Source organism: Arvicola amphibius, chromosome 6, assembly GCF_903992535.2.
Source record: "Arvicola amphibius chromosome 6, mArvAmp1.2, whole genome shotgun sequence".
Lineage (NCBI taxonomy): Eukaryota > Metazoa > Chordata > Mammalia > Rodentia > Cricetidae > Arvicola > Arvicola amphibius.
Window position 1 is genome coordinate 849,890 of NC_052052.2, and position 21,268 is coordinate 871,157.

The following is a 21,268-nucleotide window of genomic DNA, read 5'->3' on the forward strand; positions in this document are numbered from 1 at the left end:
GTCTCTACATGTGGGTCCTGAGGACATAACGCCAGTTATCAGGCTTTTGTAGTGAGTGTCTTCCAACCTTGTTTCTGAGGCAGGACATTTATTCTATGAGCCACACCAAGTGGTCAGTTTCTTAAAGAGTAGTTCTAATGTGGAATCTGAAACTGACAATTTTTCAAGTAGTTTCATTAAATCATTTTACTCCAGTTTATGCCCTGAATAGATCTTTCATTCATTTGTGAGTTCACAGCATCATGTACACGCCATTTGGGAAGTGAAAGTTGACTGATACAAGGCGGTATTTCAAATGTAGACAATGCTTCATCTATAATTAACAAAAACTGTTTCACTACAACTACCCTCTAATCTCATATGCAAGGCACACTATCCTCAAGACTGAAAATGTGTACCTTAGTGGTAGAATACTTGCATACAGGAGGCCTGGAGTTTCATTCCAGTAAAACACACACACCCTTTAAATACTGGATACTGTTTGTCATGATAGCAGGAACAAAAATCTCTATTTCTGTTTGAAATCATCTATTTATTTAAAAAATATTTCATTTCATGTATATAGATGTTTTGCCTGCACGTATTATCTGTGTACCATATGCATGCCCTCAGAGACGAGAAGAAGATGCCCAGAATGGAAGTTACAGATGATTGTGAACTCTATGTGGGCGCTGAGAATAAAACCTAGGTCTTCTGGCAGAAGTCACTGTTCTTAACCATTGAGCAATCTCTCTGAGATTTTCTATTTATTTCTACTTATAATATTTCTATTATTATTCTATAAATAAGTATTTTATTTATATTATTTCTATGTATTTCTAGTCTATTATTCTATCTTATTATGAAATAGAAGCCCTCAGTGTTTCTATTTATTACTGCCATCAATACTCAAGTTATTTTAAGTATCTGGTTCACTGTTAGTTTTTGAGACGTTTTCTGCCAACCCATGTCTGAAGAGCTACAGGTCTTCAGCTCAGCTGCACAATGCCTACTTCCCGTTCTGTCATGGGCCAGTAAAGGGATGGATGGGCAGTCGAGAGTTAGAATAACAGAACCTATTTTTGACAATTCATCAAAGGCATTAGGTTTTTAAAAGGCCTGGAGCCAGGTGTTGGTGGTGCACACTTTTAATCCCAGTACTCAGGAGACAGAGGCAGGCGATCTCTGGAGTTCAAACCCAGCCTGGTCTATAGAGTGAGTTCCAGGACAGACAGGGCTACACAGAGAAACCCTGCCTAAGGGGGAAAAATAAACCCACAAAACAAAACAAGAAAGGCATGTGTCACCATAACTAGTCAAAACAGGCCAACCTGGGGTATATAGCAAGATTTCATTTCAAAAAACTAGAAAATAATAAATGTAAAGGACTAATGATTTTTTTAAAGCCCTGGTTAACCTGGTTCTCACTATCAAACAGGCTTGTCTCAAACTCAGAGATCTGCCTGCCTCTGCCTCCTGAATCTAAAGATCAATCAGTGATTAACCCGAAAGGTATGAAAATGACCAGTTTGTACCACAGCCTTGATCTGTGTTAAGCAGTTAGCAGTTTTATTTGCCACCAGTGCAAATCTAACACAGACATAAGTCAAATAAAATATTCATAGGATTACAAGTAGCTTTAACTTAAGAGACCCTAAAGAGGGTTTCAGGAACTGCTAAGAGTTTACAGATTACACTTTAAGACTTGAAGGTCAGAGTAAGCACTGATTGATCCCAAGGCTCCAATCACCATCAAAATGCTAATAACTCCCAAAGGCCTAAGAAGTCACTGATTCAACAAATATCTACCATGTTACTTTTCAGGAGCTGGTGATGCTTGAGTAAAGCTGAGTATCCTTCTTCCAGAAGCTTGGAACTAACTAGTGGGAAGCTCAACATCAGGCTATGGAGCCTGGGGTTCAGGAAGGTCCTGTGGTGAGAGGCTCCTAATGGAGAACTCTGCAAACAGACTTGTGAGGGTCTCCACAGAGCATGAGAATGTTCAAGGACTCTTATGTGTCTGTGGAGCAGAATGTGAAGATGCACAAACCAAAGTCATTATCTACTCCACCAGGCACCCAGGACAGAACCCCCACAAAACCCCAGGGCTCCGTCCTGATCACCAGCTTTACTCATCTTCTCCAGCCAGCCTCCTCCCCACGCCCTGAGAATGCTCCAGGCTTAAGCGCTGTCCCTCTCTAGCCAACCTACTCAAGCCCTTCAGAGGCCTGTCGGAGTTCACATTTTCCCCAAGACTCTGATCTTTCTTTATCTACTTCTCCCACAGAAAAGTAATTATTGCATGTTTATTATGTGCCAGACATTGCTCCAGTGCTGAAAACAAGGTGGATAATGGAGTCCAGCTACTGTTTGCTGCATGAAAAATACCATCTCCTCTCCTCTGCCCCACACCTCAAACTTATTTCGGAGACTTCACCAAGTCTAGAACTGGTTGGTTAGGTATCCCTGAGAACCACTGACCTCCATTGTTCCTACTGGTCAGGCTCCCACACTTTGTCCTCAGGACTCGGAAAAGGTGCTGAGCAAACATTTGAAATATTAAATATGCCAAACATGCTAGTACACACCTTTAATCCCAGCAGTTGGGAAGCAATAGCAAGCAGATCTCCATGATTTGTGAGGTCAAGGCCAGCCTGGTCTACAAAGCAAGTGCCAAGACTACAGCAAAACCCTGTCTTGCAAAACAAAACAAAAAGGAAAAAAAAAAAGAAAAGGAAAAGAAATATTAAATAAATTAGCCAGGCAGATCTCTGAGTTCAAGGCCAGCCTGGTCTGCAGAGTGAATTCCAGAATAGGCTCCAAAGCTACACAGGGAAACTCTGTCTCAAAAAAACCAAGTTAATTAATTAATTAATTAATAACAAAGGAAAGGGAATATCAACCAATAGACAAGCGGATGAGCAGATGAACATCTACATTTCTTGCAGGGACTGTATTTTACAATCGACCCCCACATCCCACACAGCTGCCCACAGGTTAATAGCATGTCTCACCTGTGCTGCTCTCTCTCTAACAGTCCTATAGCTCTCACACACACTCTCTTCCCCGCTTGACAAAATACATCATAAAACTGGGACTACTAAGCCGGGCGGTGGTGGCGCACGCCTTTAATCCCAGCACTGGGGAGGCAGAGGCAGGCGGATCTCTGTGAGTTCAAGGCCAGCCTGGTCTACAGGAGCTAGTTCCAGGACAGGCTCTAAAAAAGCTGCAGAGAAACCCTGTCTCAAAAAACCAAAAAAAAAAAAAAAAACCTGGGACTACTAAATACTATCTTTATATCTAGTAACCATAACCGTTATATAAATACAAGAATGGACTCAACTAAATAATGCTTAGAACCATTTTATGTAATCCTAGTCTTTTAAATTGCACTTAAAGAAATGGCTCTTTAAAACTTCTGATTTCAGGCAGGTGGCAGTGGTGGTATACTACTTTAATATAATCAGCACTGGGGAGGCAGAGGCCATCCTAGTCTCTTACACAGAGAAACCCTGTCTCGAAAAAGCAAAGCCAAAACAAAAACAAAAAATTCTGATTTAAGAAAACAAATCACAGGCTGGAGAGATGGCTCAGAGGTTAAGAACACAGGCTATTTTTCCAGGGGTCCTGAGTTCAATTAAAGGTGATGCACACATCGGGCGGTGGTGGCGCACACCTTTAATCCTGGCACCCAGGAGGCAGAGGCAGGCAGATCTCTGAGTTTGAGGCCAGCCCAGTCAATGTACAGTGAGTCCCAGGACTATACAGAGAAACCCTGTCTTGAAAACAATCCACCTAAAGAAGAAAAATCACTAAATACTGCTATTGTTATTAAGTTTGTCCTATAAAAGAGAAAGTCTGTCTGTCATTGGAAGCCAGCAGTAGCACCAGGGATCAACAGAACTCCCTAAGCCAGTACTGCACAAGGAGGTTAAAGAGCAGTTAGCAGTCCTCTTACCCAGTGACCAATCCAGTGTCTACAGAGTCTGTATTTCTGAAATAAGTTATGCAACAAAATTCAAGTTTTAAAATTCTTATTCTAGAACAGTTAACATGGTATGTCCTCTCTTCACATACACATCCATACAATATCACAGAGCCATTTTCCCATCACTATTAAACATTTTAGTTTTGTAAATTAAATCTGTTCTTTTTTCCTCTTGTTCAATGATCACTAAACCAACCATTTAACTGAACTTCTACTTCATAATTTCTATAAATACTCTTAAGCACAGCTCTAGGAGACTGCAATACTAGCACTTGGAAAATCAGAAGGATGAGGATCCCGTGAGTAGTTCAAGGCTAGCCTGAGCAACACAGTGAGTCCTGTCTTGGAAAACAAAACAAACACACAAAGGCAAACCTGGAATTATTCAAACGGTCCTATGTAGCCTAGCCTGGCCTCACTTTCTGAGTAGCAAATGACCTTAGAGGGTCAAGCCATCAACTCCTAAAATCAGAATTTAAATTAATGTTAAGAATTAAGAAAGTGGTGGCACATACCTTTAATCCAGTACTTGGGAGGCAGAGGCAGGTGAATCTTTGAGTTCGAGGCCAGTCTAGTCTATATAGTGAATTCTAGGACAGCCAAGGCTATAGAAAGACTGTCTCAAACTGCCAAAAAAATTTAAAAAAAAAAAAAGGTACGCGCAAGCAGGCTCAGCCATCAAGGGCACTTGTTGCTCTTGTAGAAGACTTGGGTTTTGTTCCCAGTTCCTACATGGTAGTGCACAGCCATCTGTAACACAACTCAGCCTTCTGGCCTCTACAGGAACTAAATATTATCTGTAATAACCTTTTATGAATAGCAGAATGAACTCAATTAAATAAAGCTTAGAACCATTTTATGTAATCCTAGCCTTACATGCAGGCAAAATATTCAAACATGTAAAATATTAAATATTAAAATAATTTTAAAAATTAAAAAACACCTCACAAGTCTAAAAAATTTGTTTCTTGTCTTATGAGACTTATGATGGTTCATGCCTGAATCCCAGCATTTGGAAGGCTGAGGAAGAAGGATCCCAGGGGTTAGAGACCAGCCTGGACTATACAGTGAATACCAGGACAACATGGGTTACAGAGTGAAATGGCCTTTAAAAAGCTAGAGGGAGATGGGGAAAGGCACACCATATGGTCAAGCCAGATAATAAAACTGAGAATATCTATTACCAATCCACTAATGCTAAAGCCAAAGCCCACATAAAGAATTTAATCCAATTTAATGACTGACATGAGCCAAATCTCTTGGGCAGAGGAAAACAATTCAATGAACAAACTAATAACTGCAGATACCATTTCTAAAACAAATCACTGTGGCTCACTGGAGGTGAGTACTGGCCACAGAGCCAACTGTAGTGGGTGCGGCGAAAGAGCCCTGAAGGCTCAAGGGTTTTCTCAAGGCTACCTTTAGAGATGTTAACTTTTCCAGGAGTATCAAATAGGTTTTCTTAAATTATACTTACTTGGAGCAATCATGTGCATTTCTTCCCTTCCTCATGGGAGGACCCAGGGATTTAACTTAGGTCCTCAGGCGTGGCACTGAGTACCTAAACCCCCAACCCAGTACTTCGTAACTAAGTAAAACTAACAAAGCTTCACTAATCCATGCACCACTCTTCTGAGAGATTATCTTCTCTAAATCAGTCTGTTTCTCCAGTGATTGGTATAAATCCATCATGATAAAACTCTGAAACCAGCCTTCCTAGATGTGGAAAGATGTGTCTGTTTTCTGAGGAAAACAGACAAAAATATTATTATGCAGATTTTGGGAAAAGGGAGTGTTTTAGACAAGGCTGGTCAGGAAGTAACCCAGGCTGCTCCAACTTGCATTGATCCTCTTGCCTCAGCATCCAGAGTGCTGGGATTAGAGGAGACACACCACCACATCTGGTTTATTCTGCAACCTTTTAAATCTAAGGAAATTTACCTGGTCCCCTATTCCCCCAAATCAGACATAACTAAGGCTACCAAACAAAGAGAAGCCTTTTTTAAAAGTGTGCTTAAGGGGCACTCTGCTCTAGTCTGGTGAAGTAAACATAGCTTTGATGTCAGCTCAGGTACTACATAAGAACTGTTTGTGTCCTGTGGATAAATTCATGGAAGACGTTGACGTTCCATGTTCAACCTCCTGCATAAAAAGATCCTTGCAAGGATCTAGCAGATGAAATACAATCCTGAAACCGTGCATCTGTACACCCAGAGCCAAGCAGTGGGTATGAGCACACAGCCACAGATAACCTACTTTTGACATTCCAGCCTCTCATCTCCTAAGAAATAGACTGCACACTGTAGCAGTGAAATAAAATGCAGGCAGGACCTTACACCTGCAGGCTAGCCTCCCCATGGAGATCATGCAGGCAGGACCCTACACCCAAGGTCTAGCCTCCTCCCCATGGAGATGATGCAGGCAGGACCCTACACCCACGGTCTAGCTTCCTCCCCATGAAGATCATGCAGGCAAGACCCCACACCCACGGTCTAGCCTCCTCCCCATGGAGCTCCTGGCCTTCCCAGCAGCACTACATTCCTGTACACGTCTGTCAGCAAAGTCGGGCTTCCGTAAGTCAAACCACGCCAGAACCTAGTTCTGTTGTCTAGAGGCTCAATGCCTGTCTTCACACTTTGATCCTCGGCCAAACACCCAGTATAAGAAAGGAGAAAAGGACTGCTCCTTCATTTTCTTTTTGCAGTATGAAGTACCTTCGAGAAGAATCCAGATTTTATTATGAGAACTAAAACCCTTATTTTCAAATAAAAACCGGTTTAAAAAAAAAAGACAAAGCAATTTAGAAACCGATTAATGCTTTCTCTGAAAAACATATTCAGTCTCGACAGTGAACTTTTCACAAGATTAACACTGCCATTTATTTGCTAATCATGAAAGATCATCTACATATTTTCTTAGCTAATAGTCAATCTCACAGGCTATTTGACCACACAAAAATGCTTGCTTGCTGCTATCAGGCCTAAGCATAACAAAAGAACTAATAAACACTACGAGTTTCCTGAAATTTCAGTATTACACACAAGGCCCGTTCATATACTTCATTATAAATTCCACTAATTCTCTCAAAATAAAAATCCTGACATAACCTCCGTAAAGATAAACTGGGAACATATAGGGATGCTACTTGGGGGATGCTAAACGTGACGTTTAAAAAAACCCGGAAAAAAAAAAAAAACATGTTCAAATGTATCAAAAGGTTAAAAGCCAAGCTGTAGTTCCCCAGGGGAAATCGAGGCTGTAGAGACTCGGATAGGCTAGACCACCCGGTGAGGGCTCTGGGCAGGACGCCCCCTCCCCGCACAGTGGCGCCCAGGCGAACCTAGGACCCCGGCGCTTTTCTCTTCTGCCCCGGCCGTGGCTGCCAGGGCCGGCCTTTGTTTTCAGCCCCGGCGGCGGCCGGCGCGGTCCTAGCTGACAAAGGCGGGCATCGCCATCTTGTCGCGGCGACCGGACGCGGCGCCCATTCATTCGCGGGAGCCTGGGGCCGGGAACGTCGGGAAGCAGGGGAGCCGGGAAGCACGGTAGGCAGCAGGCCCGCACCCGACACGGGTGATCGCGGTATCCGGGAGACCCGCCCCGCGGCCGCTCCCCGCGCGGCCCTGATGAGTCCCACACCCCGCAGGAAGGCGCGGTCGGGAGGGCAGAGCTCGGCTTTTGTTCCCGCGGGGACCTGGCCTCGAGAAGAAGCGCCTGCGGGGCGCCCTTTTCATCCCGGCCTAGGCCGCCCCGCCCAGGTTCGAACCCACGACCCCGGGCCCCGGGCCCCGGTCCAGCATCCCGCTCCCCTTTTTAAAACTCAGGACCACCGCCGGATTCCGGCACCACGGCCGAGACCACTCCACCGCAGCCTCGATTCCAGGATCACGGATCTGAAAACCGAATCCCGACACTCGGTCCGGCCTTGAACCCAAGACCCCAGACCCAGTCCCGCATCCGGGATCCAGCCTCGAACCTAGGACCCCTACCCCAGTCGCCGTAGCTCGGGATCCACCCTGAAGCCCAGGACACCGGCCACGGGTCTCACATCACGGATGCGGCCTTAAGCCCAAGACCCCTGCCCGGTCCGCGTCCCGGCCTAGGCGGCTCCGCCCCAACCAATCCGGGACCCGGGACCCAGGCCCCGCCGCCCACCCAGCCCACCCGTGGATTGCGGTCCCCGCCGGCCCCACCCTGGAGGGCGTGATGACTCGAGCGACCGATGATTTCCCTCCCCCCGGGCGGGAAGAAGAGCCGCAGGGCTCGGCCCGGCCCAGCCAAGGGCCCGCGCCACTCGCAAACCGGGGCCACGCTCACCTCGCCCTCGCCCAGTCTGGCGCCCACGCCGCCGCCTGATCGACCCGGTCGTCGCGCTCGCGGCCTGCGGGCAGGAGCCGGCGAGGCTGGTCGGGTCCGCGCGGCGGCTGTTCCAGTCCCAGCCCCGCTGCCCTCGCCGCCCGCGCCCGCCACCGCCGCCGCCGCCGCCGCCGTCGTCGTCGCCGTCCGCCCCTCAGACGCCTCCAGCCATCAGGATGGGCGCGGCGGCCCCTGTCTGCAGCCTCGGGAAACCCCACGTCGCGTCACCACGCACCGGCGGCGTGCGCGTGCCGCGCTTTCCGCCCCGCCCTCCTCGCCCCTGCGCGTGCGCGAGCGGCTTAAAGGCACCGTGATCCTGCTCGAGGGTCTTCCAGGGGGGTGACCTGTCTGCAGATCCTTCTCGGTAGCCTCGGGTTCTAGATCGCTGATTTAGGTTCCAATACCACGCGCCCCAAGCTGGAGCGTGGTGTGTTCCGCCTGTGTGTCCAGCCGGGAGGGCCAGAGGGCGTAGGCGAGCGGCCTAACGGGGCCTAGCCTGGGCAAGGGTAGCCAGATGGCACAGGAAGGTTGTGGAGAGTAACCCCAAGAATCTGTAAGGCATGCCATTCGGTCCGTCTTGCCTCTTATTTCAGCCGCCTTGGGCTAACACGACTCCTGCCACACTGACTTCTTCACTCCCTTTCTGTCCTTTCCAAAATAGTCTCTGTTCCTCTCTTACTTCCTCCAGGCCTGTGCTAGCCTCTCTCTTAAACCACAGCCTGGGACCTGGCACTGGCACCTCGCGCCGCTCGCTGCTGAGGAGGTTTTCTTCTTCACACTTCATAGTCTCCATTCTTGTTGTCTCTTGTGCACCTTGCAGCCAGGTCTACCTCCTCCCTACTCTGTTTCTTCTTGCAGCAGCGTTTGGGTGGGTGGTCTTCACACCTTCCTCCCTGCTCCGGATGCTTCCTGCCAGGTCATAGAAATATCCCTGTCGCTTTGCTCCTAGGCTTTTTCTGTGTCAGCCCTGAGCTGTGACCTTCTGTCAAGAGTCCTAGCTCTAATCCCAGCACTCGGGAGGCAGAGGCAGGCGGATCTCTGTGAGTTCGAGACCAGCTTGGTCTACAAGAGCTAGTTCCACGACAGGCTCCAAAGCCACAGAGAAACCCTGTCTCGAAAAACCAAAAAAAAAAAAAAAAAAGAGTCCTAGCTCCTGCTAGTGGGCAATAGAAATGAGGATTCAGGTGCTGGAGATTCATTGCTACTAACATGCCATTACTTTTAGCAGGCTGAGCAGACAGCCTGAGGGAGAACACATATACACAAAAACACATATGTACATACAGTCATGTGGACATTTGTGACTGTTTTTCTAGAGCACACTAAGTGTACTGATCTCTCCAAAACACTGCAGGGCTTATTCATAATCTCTTCCTTCAAGTCAGTGACCTTCTGCTTTGAGAGTAAGGAATTTGTTTCCAGGTATCTCCAGCGTAACCATCATTGCTTGCCATCCTACCCTATGGCCTTTTACCCCTGGGCTTCTATGTTACTCCAGCTGAGCTAAACCTGGGTTATTGTCATTTGAGTAGCTCTTTTACTCAACACCATTGACAGCTCCATCACCCCACCCTCTTCCAGTAGAGCCCAGAGTCATCTTGTGCTTTCCCCAACAGTCCTCTCCCTTGTCCCTCTATTCCATAACTTTGTGAAGACCGGCCTTTGTGCTATCACTTCTGTGCAGATGCTCCCAAGCGCCTACTGGTCCAGTCCTAAAAGAACAACCATTGCCAGCTTCATTTCTCAGAAGTGGCCTATTCCCAGCCATCTTGCCCAGCTCTTTTCCTTATTTCATTGTGACTCCTGTGAAGACTTCCTCACCCACAGCAACCACCCCACCCCCAGAGGATCCTGGGGGGTATTTACGGTCTGGGGAAAAGTAAATGGCATTCTGAGTTCCAAGTGAGGGTCAAGACTCAGCAACCAGAGCTATACCTGGGAAGAGATGGGAGGAATGAGGTCTCCACTAGTCACTGCTGGTCCAAAAAAGGGTGGAGCTAGAGGAAAGGAAAGGTAACAACTGGGCCCCAGGCTTCTGCAGAGAAGGGTTGAGGCAAGGAGTGCAGTCTAATAGAAAATCAGAGGGTCAGGGCTTCTGGGTATTGGCAGGTGCTCTCACATTCTAAGGCAGTCATCAGACTCCAGCAGGCCTGATACCCACCCTTCAAGATCTGCCTGGGTGAATGACTTAAAGTAGAAACAAGAAGAGGAAGAGAGAGAGGAAGGAAGAAGTGGTATAGAAGGGAAATGGACAGAGGCAAGTAGCCCAAAGTATACAAGGCCAGTTATCCGCTACAAAGTATACAAGTCCAGTTATCTGCTACAAAGTATACAAGTCCAGTTATCGCTGCCGAGTCTTCCATGTTGCTGTGAGCCCCTCAGCCACTTTTAAGTCTCCTTAGTGAAGATGGGGGCAGGGAGGGAACAGACTGAGCCCTTCAGGGGCTAGCCTCTGGGGCTCCCCTGTTCCATAAGCTGCCTCCTCCCTGCTCCCACTTATTGGCAGCTGACGAACAAGGTCCTTTATGAGGACGCTGAGCCCTAACATGATTGACATGGTTGAACTGTTGTTTAGCGACATCTTGCTCTGCAGCCCAGGCTAGACTAGAATCTGGGGTCCTCCTGCTTCAGCCTTCTCAGGCTTTGAGATTTAGCCTCTGTACTTCCATGTGATCTCTGATCAGGGTGGGGCAGAGCCTTCCCTGGAACTTGCCGCACAACACTGGCTGAAATCATCATTTATGTGTTTATGGAGAGGGTGTGAGGGGCAAAGTTGAGGGGAAGGAAGGAAGAAAGGGGGGTGGGGCTGGCCCCTGATTCTCAGAGCCCCAGCTGAAGCTTCAGGCTGCTGCATGGCCTCACCCCCCCACACACAAATGTGCACTCCCCAGGCAGCAGGGACCTCTGTCCTTGGACCTTGGTCATTCTCCAGCTTGCTTCAGCTAACAGCCAGTGCCCTGCCCTGAAGATAAGAAGCTAGCCTTCCCTCTTGTATGCCAGGGGGTCCGAAGCCTCCTTTTTCATCCATGACTTCAGCCCAGGTCCCTTGTGTTTTTTGGTTCCCACACTGCTGCCCAGCCCTCTCGACAGTTAGTCAAAAATTTGAGGGATCCCTGCTTACGGCCAAGAGTCCAGGCCTCTCCTGATTTTCCAGGCACACTCCCTTCTCCGGAAACATCTCAGAAATCAGCTGGCAAGTCCATAGCCACACCCAGTCAGATGTGACCAGCCCAGGGCTCCATCAGCAGTGGCTGCAGAGCTAAGCAGGGCTCCAGGGTGGAAGCGCTGCCCAGGGACTGGCTCGGTGCCCAGGCTTCTCTAAAAACCTAGGGAGCATGGATGTATAATTCAAATGCCCCTCCCCCATCTGCTCTTTAGCAGGAAATGGCCTAACAGGAAAGTAGGTCTTCTTAAATCTGAATTATTCAAACAATCTAGGCATGTGACTGGGACCCAGAGCAAGGCAGTGCCCTGGTGCCTTGCTCCAGCCAGGCTTTGAAGAAGCTTGAAACAGCAAGGGACGTTTCTAGATTTCCTGATCTGGTAAAAGGGCAGAATAGTGGCCAGTAAAGTCCCTTCGTCATGGCCCGGATTCAGGCCCTCAGGGCATCCGTCCTTGTCCTGCTGAGCACTGTCCAAGTTTTTTTCACCATACAGCTATTCCATCATCACTTCCAGTAAGTGAGACTGTGGCCTGCCCCTGCCTCCACTCCCCAGAGCACCGAGAAGAGGAAGGAAAGAGAGGAGGGACACGTGATGGTGCCCAGGGACTCAGAATGTAGGTAACAAGGAAGAAAGTGCTAATTAGTTCCTATGAGCTTCCAAAGGCTGGGTTTGGAGAAAGAACGGGGCCATGGCTCTTGAGGAGACCCTCATACCTCTTTCACCCCCTAAACATACTCATGAGTACCCATCTCTGTTGTGGCCTGGACATGGCCTGGGCAGCTCACAACCTTGACCTCCAGTGGTACCTCTATCCCCAAGGAGAGGACATGAAGGGAGCAGAGTGGGTGCCCTTTGCAGACTGGCCAGCGTGCTTGAAGTACTTCTGGTCCCCTCCCAATCTCACAGGGGATTGGTTCTGTGCCAATTTGTCGTACCATGCTTCTAACCCTGATCCTTCTGATCACAAACCAGACATCCTGTATGCAGGGCTCCAAAATTAGATGGAACAGGAAGGGATGTCAAAAAGTACCCAGTGATGTTGGGTGGTGGTGGCACACACCTTTAATCCCAACCTTTGGGAGCCAGAGGCAGGCATACCTCTGTGATTTTGAGGCCAGCCTTGTCTACAAAGTGAGTTTCAGGACATCCAGGGCTGTCACACAGAAAACCCCTATCTCGAAAAAAATTTAAAAAAAGAAAAAAGAGTTCGAGACCAGCCTGGTCTACAAGAGCTAGTTCCAGGACAGGCTCCAAAGCTACAGAGAAACCCTGTCTCGAAAAACCAAAAAAAAAAAAAAATAAAAAAAAAAATAAAAATAAAAAAAGAAAAAAGTGTCCAGTAAGCCAGGCATGATGATAATTTCATCACTCAGGAGGCTAAGTCTAGTTTGAGGCCAGCCTGGGCTTCATAGAGAGACATTGTCTCAAAAATAAAGTAAGTACTTGCCACACAAACCTGACATCCCAAGTTCGATCCTTGGGACCCACGTAAAGGTGGAAAGAAAAACTCTGTAAAGGTGTCCTCTGACTTCCACACACGTGGAGGGCACGTGCTTACCCTCTTCTGATAACACGTAAAATGGAAGTTGCAGGTCTGGGGTGAAGGATAAAGGCAAGTAAGCCTGTGTCTCCTCCACTTGAGTGAGACAGAAACCTGGGGAGAAAACAGAGCATTCCTTGTTGCCCATGACATGAGTGTACTGTTTAGACCTCAGCAAAGGCCTGGTGTGGCCAGCAGTGCCAGGTGCCTTCCTGGAAAGAGATGTGTGGAGGGCATCAGCCTGAGCTGTATGTGTGAACCTCTAGGCCTCTGCCATGGTTCAGGTGCCATAGAGAAACCTAAGAAAGGGGCTCTCCGATGCCATCTTCATTTAAACCTAGCCTTTTCTAATGCAGGAGGCAGCCATGAGCCGAAAGAACCGGAGCCCAAACGTACAGTTTGAAAGCGTGAGAGTCAAACCAACAAGCATCCAAGCTTAAACCATCTTGAATGAAAAGAAGCAACTGACAGACTTGGTAAATAGTTTCAGAACAGACATCGGGGCTTTGGGTCTAACAGGATCCAGGTGCTCTGTGAAGCTGTTGGGGCTCCATTCCCACCCATTCTTTGGTCCTCTGTGTGGAGTTTCTCTGTCTGATAAGGAAATCGCTACTGTGGACTCCGCCTTCTGGCCACTCCAGCTCAGGACCACAGCATCCAGAAGCATCTGAATTGTCTATGAAAAGAAGATACTGGGGGTTTCATTCAGATTTCGAGAGGCCCTGGTGGCAGAAAGCTGGAGGCTGCCATTAGCATCTCCGTTTAGATGACACAGTCTCCAGCACAAAGGGTGGGGCTATCACCTGTCTCCAGGCAGGATTCCCCCACAACCAGTCTTTCTGCTAAAACTAGGATTTTGAGCTGTGCATGGTGGTATATCCTTATAATCCTAGGACTTAAGAGGCCTGGACAGGAGAATTGTTATGAATTCAAGTTCAGCCTGGTTTACATAGTAAGTTTCAGGCCATCGTAACTACCAGGTAAGTCCCTGTCTTAAAAGAAAAATACAAAATAAAGGTACTGAAGAGAAGGCTCAGCAGTTAAGAGCATTGGCTACCCTTCCAGAGGACCCAGGTTCAATTCCCAGCACCTACATGGCAGCTCACAACTGTCTGTAACTCAAGCTCAATCAGTGGATCTGATTCCCTTGCAGACATATATGCAGGCAAAACACCAATGCACAAAAAAAAAATAATCAAAACCAAAAGAAAACATAAACTTCAGATTTTGGACAGCAATTGAGCTACACCTCAAGAAGAGACTCTGTTTTCCGTGGGACTCACAGCTAAACATCAATTTTCCTGGTGTTTCCTGCTTTGATTGCTGATCTTAGAGCCCTGGACAAAATGCAGGCATTAGGGCAGTTCTGGACACTGACTTGAATGTCCAACTAGTGCTGGAGGGACACCTGAAATAACACAGTTCCAGGATCACTGTACTGCTCAGTTCCACCTAATTAAGCAAGCTAGGCCTCCCCTCCCCAAGCTTGGAGCCCCAGCCCTGCCCCTAGACACCCTCTAAAGTATCTCTTGGGGCAGGATCTTTGTTAAATCTGGGGCAATCATTGCTCCCTAAGTCCTATTTCCTTCCCAACAGTCCTATTTCTTGCCCAACCTGGAAAAGCAACTTAGGCAAAGGCCCCAGTTGTTTTCTTGAGCTTCCATCACTTCCTGCAGGTCAAGGGTTCTGGCCTGAGGGTACAACTGGGGGCCATACCCTGGGTGCATCCTCTGTGAGAGAGAATGAATGTCCCAGAGGTTGAAACTTACAAAGGACTACACCCAGACTCTGATGGACACACGGAGAAAGGGCTTCAGTGAATAGGGATGTCAGGCACAGGCCCCAGTGTCCAGAGCCAAGAGGCCTGATGGGTGGCTTGGTGAGACCTCTCCTTCCACTACAAGGTGCTATCTACATACCCCAGCATGCTCAGGAGGGGGGACTTGGGGCCCACGTACAGGAACGCACATATACTATTGGCCAGACTGGACCCAGGAACCTGATGTGGACCCTGTGGTCATGATAGCTTGTCTAGGGCAAAGGAGCAACCCAGACTCTGAGACGCTAGGTGCAGGCCTCTGGCCTCCAGTTCCTCTGCCTAAGACCTTCCCTGGGGAAGGGAGTTCATGACATCCTGGGAACCTGTCTCCCAGCAGATGGCACCCTGGGACTCACTATCCTAAGACTAAGCTCTTCCAGCACCTGCCAAGTAAACATCTCACACCTGTGTCAGCAGCAGTGGGGCAGGCCGCCAACGTTTCCATGGAGACAGGCTCCTGAAGGTGCTGGCTGAGGGGCCACAGGAGAGCCTCTGGCACTGAAGGTTTCCCAGACTCCTGTTCACAACCTGCTGGTCCCCACCCAGTATAGGACAGCTAAAGATAGGATGTGTACCTGGAAGTGCCCTTCTACACCTAAGAACTAGCGGAGGTCGCTGGACCAGACAACACAGAGCACCATGAGGACCATTTCCACTGGGCAGGGGAGGTGGGCCATCTGCAAGCCTTCCCTGACCTCTGGGAACAAGGCTCCCATTCAGCAAAGGGTCCAGGGTGCTAACATGAAATACAATGGGCCCAGGATCCCTACCAGGCACGGCTCTGGCCACAGGGCTTCCTGTTCATGCAGTCCTAGATTTTCCTGAGGCTAAAGATCTCTGGGTCACATCCTTCCTAACAGAAAGACACCCAGACTTCCAGATTGACCCTTCCTGAGGAAGGGAATGGGTTGCACCCTCCTAGTCTCAATGAACCCAAGCCTGATGTCCCCACTTGCTCCTTTCACCCCTCCCCTGCTCAGCTCCAGGGAGGAAGGTCTCCACAAAAAACCTCCACATGCCTCTCATGGACTTAATCAGAAGGGAGACCACTAAAATATTTCTACTGACTCTCAGTTCCCCAACATGGACCTTGTCCTTGTCTGTGACTTTTTTTTTTCTTCTTTAATGTAGAAAGGGATGGAGAGAGGGCTCAGCATTCATAAGCACTGACTATAGCACTGGCTACTCTTCCAGAGGACCTGAGTGTGATTCTCAGCACTCACATGGTGGTTCATAACCTCCTGTAACTCCACTTCCAGGGGAAACCAACACCCTTCTCTGGCCTCTGTGGGCACCAGACATGCACATGGTGTATAGACAGACATATACGCAGAATGCCCATATACATAAAATAGAATAAAAATTAAAATAAAAATGTGGAAGAACACAACATAAAGTACTGTTTTACAAGTTATACTTTATTTGGTTTTTTTTTTTTTTGAGAGAACATCTCATGTATCTGAGGCTGGCAACATCACTTTTTTAATTAAAAATTATTTTTGAGACAGGATCTTATGTAGCCTAAGCAGGCTTTGAACTCACGATCACTCAGCCTCTTGAGTGCATCCACATGTCTATCCTTTCTCTCCTGATGGTCTCTTCATTTCCACCCAGTGGCCCATGCTACATGTGAAGTCAGTCTTCCGATCTGGAGTGGGAAGGACCAGGCCTTTCTTTCTGTCCCCTCCTGCCCGGGTGTAGGGCTGAGGCTCTGGGCCTTCATGCTTCTTCCTTAGGCCAGCTGACCTTTACCTTATATATGAGTCTGCCTATCATACACATGGCATTGTCCCAGACCTCTGACTTAGGACCCTAGTGAGAACCCGTATTTAGCATTAACACCCTTTGAAGTGATGGTAAGCATCCTGAGTTTATCAGGGGCAGGGATGAAGGGGTCTCTACATAGCCTCCTCACCCAGAGCCACTCTGCTGCCCCTAAGCCACATAGTTATTCTTCACACTCAGGCTGGACCCTGGGCCCCATTGTGCAAGGCAAGAAGCAGGTAGCAGCCTTCTGCAGAAACATCCCAGTGCTAAGCCTCAAGTCCCAGAGCAGCAGCCCTGGGGCTCAGCCCACACATCCGTGGCAGAACCTGGGTCCTGCAGGGACAGCTTCCTCCTGAGTGGGCCTCTGGGGTCCAAGAGCTGTTTGTCTAGAATCTTTTCCCTGTAGTTTTAGACGCCTGCCACCGGGAGATGATGCAAGGTTTGCCTGAAAGAGGCAACGAGGAGAGGCAGGGCTCGAGGGCAAGCAGGGATCCAAGGTGTACACAGTGCTATTGTTTGGGAGATTGTTGGTGTGGGCCTTGAGGAGGTGTTTGGTCTCCAGCTGTGGGTGTGCCTCCTAGGGCCAGAATGATCCTTGCATTCAGCTGCCTTCCTGAGGAGGCTGGGCCAAAGGTGCTAAGTGTTTTGAAAACCAGCTTAGGAGACCATGAAGGGAGCCAGGGCTCTGGAGCTTTTATCTGTGACGTCCCTGTGAGATGGGCTGGGCCCTGCTGTAAGGCCCCAGGGGCTCATGTCTAGGCTTGCCCTAAATCCACTGGGATAGACCCTTTAGACTAGGTCAGACTTCTAAGAGTCTCCTATTCTGCCTCCTTTGACCTTCTATCACTCTCTGAAATTTTTTTATATATTTATTATTATTATTATTATTATTATTATTATTAGTTTTTCAAGACAAGGTTTCTCTGTGTAACCCTAGATGTCCTGGAATTTGCTCTGTAGTCCTGTCTGGCCTCAAACTCAGAAATCTGCCTGCCTCTGTCTTACTAATGATGGGATTAAAGACACACCACCACCACAGCCCAGCTATACTTTTTTTTGTTTTGTTTTTTTGAGACAGGGCCTCACTATGTAGACTTGGCTGGATTGAAGCTCACAGCCTATGCCTCTGAAGACACCTAGTCTACCGTCTGGGACTATGAGAGTCAGTCTTGTTTCTCTGTGTTGCACTGGCTGCATTGGAATTCGCTCTGTAGACCAGGTGTACCCTGAACTCAGAGGTCCACCTCCCTCTGCCTCCTGAGTCCTGGGATTAAAGGTGTCCACCAGTACCTCCTGGCCTATCCTTGACATCCAAGACAGAATATATATGAAGCCTCCAGCCCTGTGGTGGGAACAGCAGGAGGGGAGGCCTTTGATTCAACTCTGACTAGGTGTTCCTGGGTCCTGCTGGGTCCTGCTGGGTCCTGCTGGGTCCTGTCATCTGCCCACCATGGTTTGTGGATGTTGCCTCCCAGGCCAGGGCTCTGCAAAGAAGTCCCAGTCTCAGTTTTCCTTCCATACCGTAGAGATGTAGACAGGACCGAGCTCCCTGACAGATGCAAAGGCCTCCTCTACTCCGGTGACAGGACCGAGCTCCCTGACAGATGCAAAGGCCTCCTCTACTCCGGTGACCGGCGCACTGGACTTTATGAGCAGCGCAGTCTGTGCTCCCAACGCCTTTGGACAAAATGACTCTGCTGCACACCTAAGACTGGAAAGAACATGAGCGAGCCCTTCCCTGTCCCATCGTAGAATCCAGGGCCTTAGGCTGCTCAGCTGAGCCTGAGCCAAGCTGGGGCTAGACAGAGCAGGGAGTACAGGGGCCGATCCATCGACTAGGTCCAGGCCTGTTGGGTCGCCTGGTGGGAACGCGGCTCCACCAGGCTGTATAAGGCTGCTTGCAGGGATTTTTAGTTGGGAAGTTTGGCTCCTGCAGACTCGGGTTAGCGTTCTTTCAGAGTTAGCGTCTGCACCTGCAGGACTATAGCTGTCGTCAGCTTACCAGGTGGCTGGGATGGAATTCGTCTCTATTTTTGTTCTTTGCAATTGTGAAAGCTGGAACAAGACAGCGTTTCGAAAACAGAGACGGAGAGCGCCCCACCCCTGGGGCTCCAGTCCAAGCTCTTAGTTCTAAGATCGGAGCCGCCGCACCGGGCTGTGAGCGGTGCTCGAGCGCCTCCTGGTGGGAACACGCGGAACTTCCGAACGCTGGGCGGTGCCACTTCCGGGCCGGTTGAGCTACGGAAAGGAGGTGGGGCTATAAGTGGAGCGGAGAAGGGGCGTGGCCTGATTGATTGACCGGTGTCAGTCAGTGTCAGGGCGGGACCTGGGCTGACTGTCCAGCTGGTCACGCTAACCCTCTTAGGTGCTGACCTTGACTCCCAGATCTTGGTGCGTGTGTTACACTTCTTCTAGCACGCTCAGGCTTCCAACTCAGCAGTCCAAACCAGAGGGAAAAATTCTAGGTGGCCTGGTGACAAAGCCTGAAATCCCAGCAGTAAAGAGGTGGTGAGCAGGGGGAATCTCCTGTTCAAGGACAGCCTAGGCTTCCTGGTGAAACTTTGTCTCAAGAAAGGTGGTGGTCCTGTGCCTTTAATCCCAGCACTCTAGAAGTGGAGGAGCGTAGATCTCTGAGTTAGAGGCCAGCTTGTCTACAGAGCAAGTTCCAGGACAGTTGAGATGCACAAAAAAACCTTGTTTTGGAAAAAAATAGAAAGAAAAAAACCGAAGAGGTTCTGGAAAGATGGCTCAGCTGTTAAGGACACTGGCTGCTCTTGTTAGAGGACCCAGTTCGGTTCCCAGGATCCACATGGTGTCCACAACTGTCTATAGCTCCAGTTCCAGGGCACATTTGTACATTCAGGCAAACACACACACAGAGAAAATAAAAATATTTTTTTTTAAAGAATGAAAAGGGTCGGCGGTGGTAGTGGCAAATGCCTTTAATCCCAGCACTCAGAGGCCAGCCTGGTTTACAGAGCTAGTTCCAGGAGAGCCAGGGATACACATTTTTTTCATTTGGTCTCGAAAAGCCAAAAATAAAAAAATAAAAAACAAAACGGGAGATAAGATCTGATAATAAATTTTGCGCCATCCATCCCTTTCTTTTACATCACTGAAAGGTAATCGAGGTGCAGCCTGGCAGAGAGGACTGCAGAGGCCATCTGAGAGCCGAGCTTTCAAGGGTGGAGAAAGCCTCTTTTCTCTCTGACAGAGAAGTTCTGGGGGCTGGCATGTCCACCCAGCTCTCTTTGGATCCAGGAAGACCATCTCCTGTGGTGGATGGGAAGTGTGGGGGTTTCAGGGAGGTTGGCAAATAGCTGGTAGTTTGTTTCAGTGCAAATTATTAGGCTGAACTGGAGGTGGATCCTAGGGTATCATGCATGCTAAGTGGGCCTACTACCACTGAGCTGTCTAAGAGACGAGTGGTCTATTTTACCAAGAAATGTATGGTTTTAGTACTGATAACCAAACCACTCTTCCCTTGCTTCTTCTGTTTTCTCCCCATTCCTGTGTGTGTGTGTATGTGTGCATGTGTGTGTGTATATGTGCATGTGTGTGTGTTCCTTTCCAGACATGCATCATTTTCCCTCTCTCTGCTAGGAATGGAGCCCAGGGCTTTGTGTGTTTGCCAGAGACACCCTCTCTATTGAGTTCTACACTACCTGTCTACCTGTTTGTGGTTTGATCGCCTTTGCATGTGAATCTCTGAATCTTCTTCAGAGGGCCGTCTATTCAGGTCCTCAGCCCATTTTAAAATCAAGTTGCTTATTTTTGTGGCTGAGTTGCCAGAGCTCTTTTAAAAGTTTTTACACTTGAGCCAGGCATGGTGGCACATCCCTTCATCCTAGCACTCAGGAGGCAGAGACAGGTGGATCTCTGTGGGTTTGAGGCCAGCCTGGTCTACAAAATAAGTTGCAGGACAGTCAAGGCTGTTACACAGAGGAACCCTGTCTCAAAAAACTTTTTAAAACAATTATTTGTGTGTGAGTGTGTGTGTGTGTGTGTACATATGTACCACGCTGAGAATGTGAAGGTCACATGACAGTTTACAGGAGTTGGTCTCTCCTTCCACCATGAAGTTCCATCAGAAGAGCCGAGATCATAAGGCTTGGCAGCAAGAGCCTTAGTTTCCTGAGACATCTGTAGGCCCAGGGAACTCTCTCTCTTTTTTTTTTTTTTTGGTTTTTCGAGACAGGGTTTCTCTGCAGCTTTTTTGGAGCCTGTCCTGGAACTAGCTCTTGTAGACCAGGCTGGCCTTGAACTCACAGAGATCCGCCTGCCTCTGCCTCCCGAGTGCTGGGATTAAAGGCGTGCGTCACCACCGCCCGGCCCAGGGAACTCTCTTAACAAAAGAACAAAACCAAAACCAACCAAACAAAAAGTAACACTATATCCTAGGCTGGCCTGGAACTTACAATTTAGCTCAGGTTACCCTGAAATTTGTGATAATCTTCCTGCCTCAGCCTCCATGAGCACTGTGCCAAGTTATAGGAGCTCTTTATATATTCTGGCTATTGATTCTTCATAAGATATGTGATTTAAGGATGTTTCCTTCCCCTGTGCGAATGGCCTTTTCAGGCTTTGATGTACAATTGATATTTGCTTTTTTACTGGCTTTAATCCAACACATACATTCATTTTCTTGTTTACATTG

General features: G+C 48.5%; 1 protein-coding gene across 5 annotated transcripts in view; it reads right to left on the minus strand.

Annotated features, from left to right (window-relative positions):
* Positions 1–8,432, minus strand: part of Gnb1 (G protein subunit beta 1) — a 59,933-nt gene extending 51,501 nt beyond the window's left edge. For 3 of the 5 annotated variants that reach the window (XM_038333142.2, XM_038333143.2, XM_038333141.2), the window contains exon 1: positions 8,282–8,432. The gene's annotated coding sequence lies outside the window, so the exon portion shown is untranslated. The remainder of the gene's footprint in view (positions 1–8,281) is intronic. The other 2 variants (XM_038333139.2, XM_038333140.2) reach the window with 2 other exon arrangements.
* Between the last annotated feature and the right edge of the window lie 12,836 nt (positions 8,433–21,268).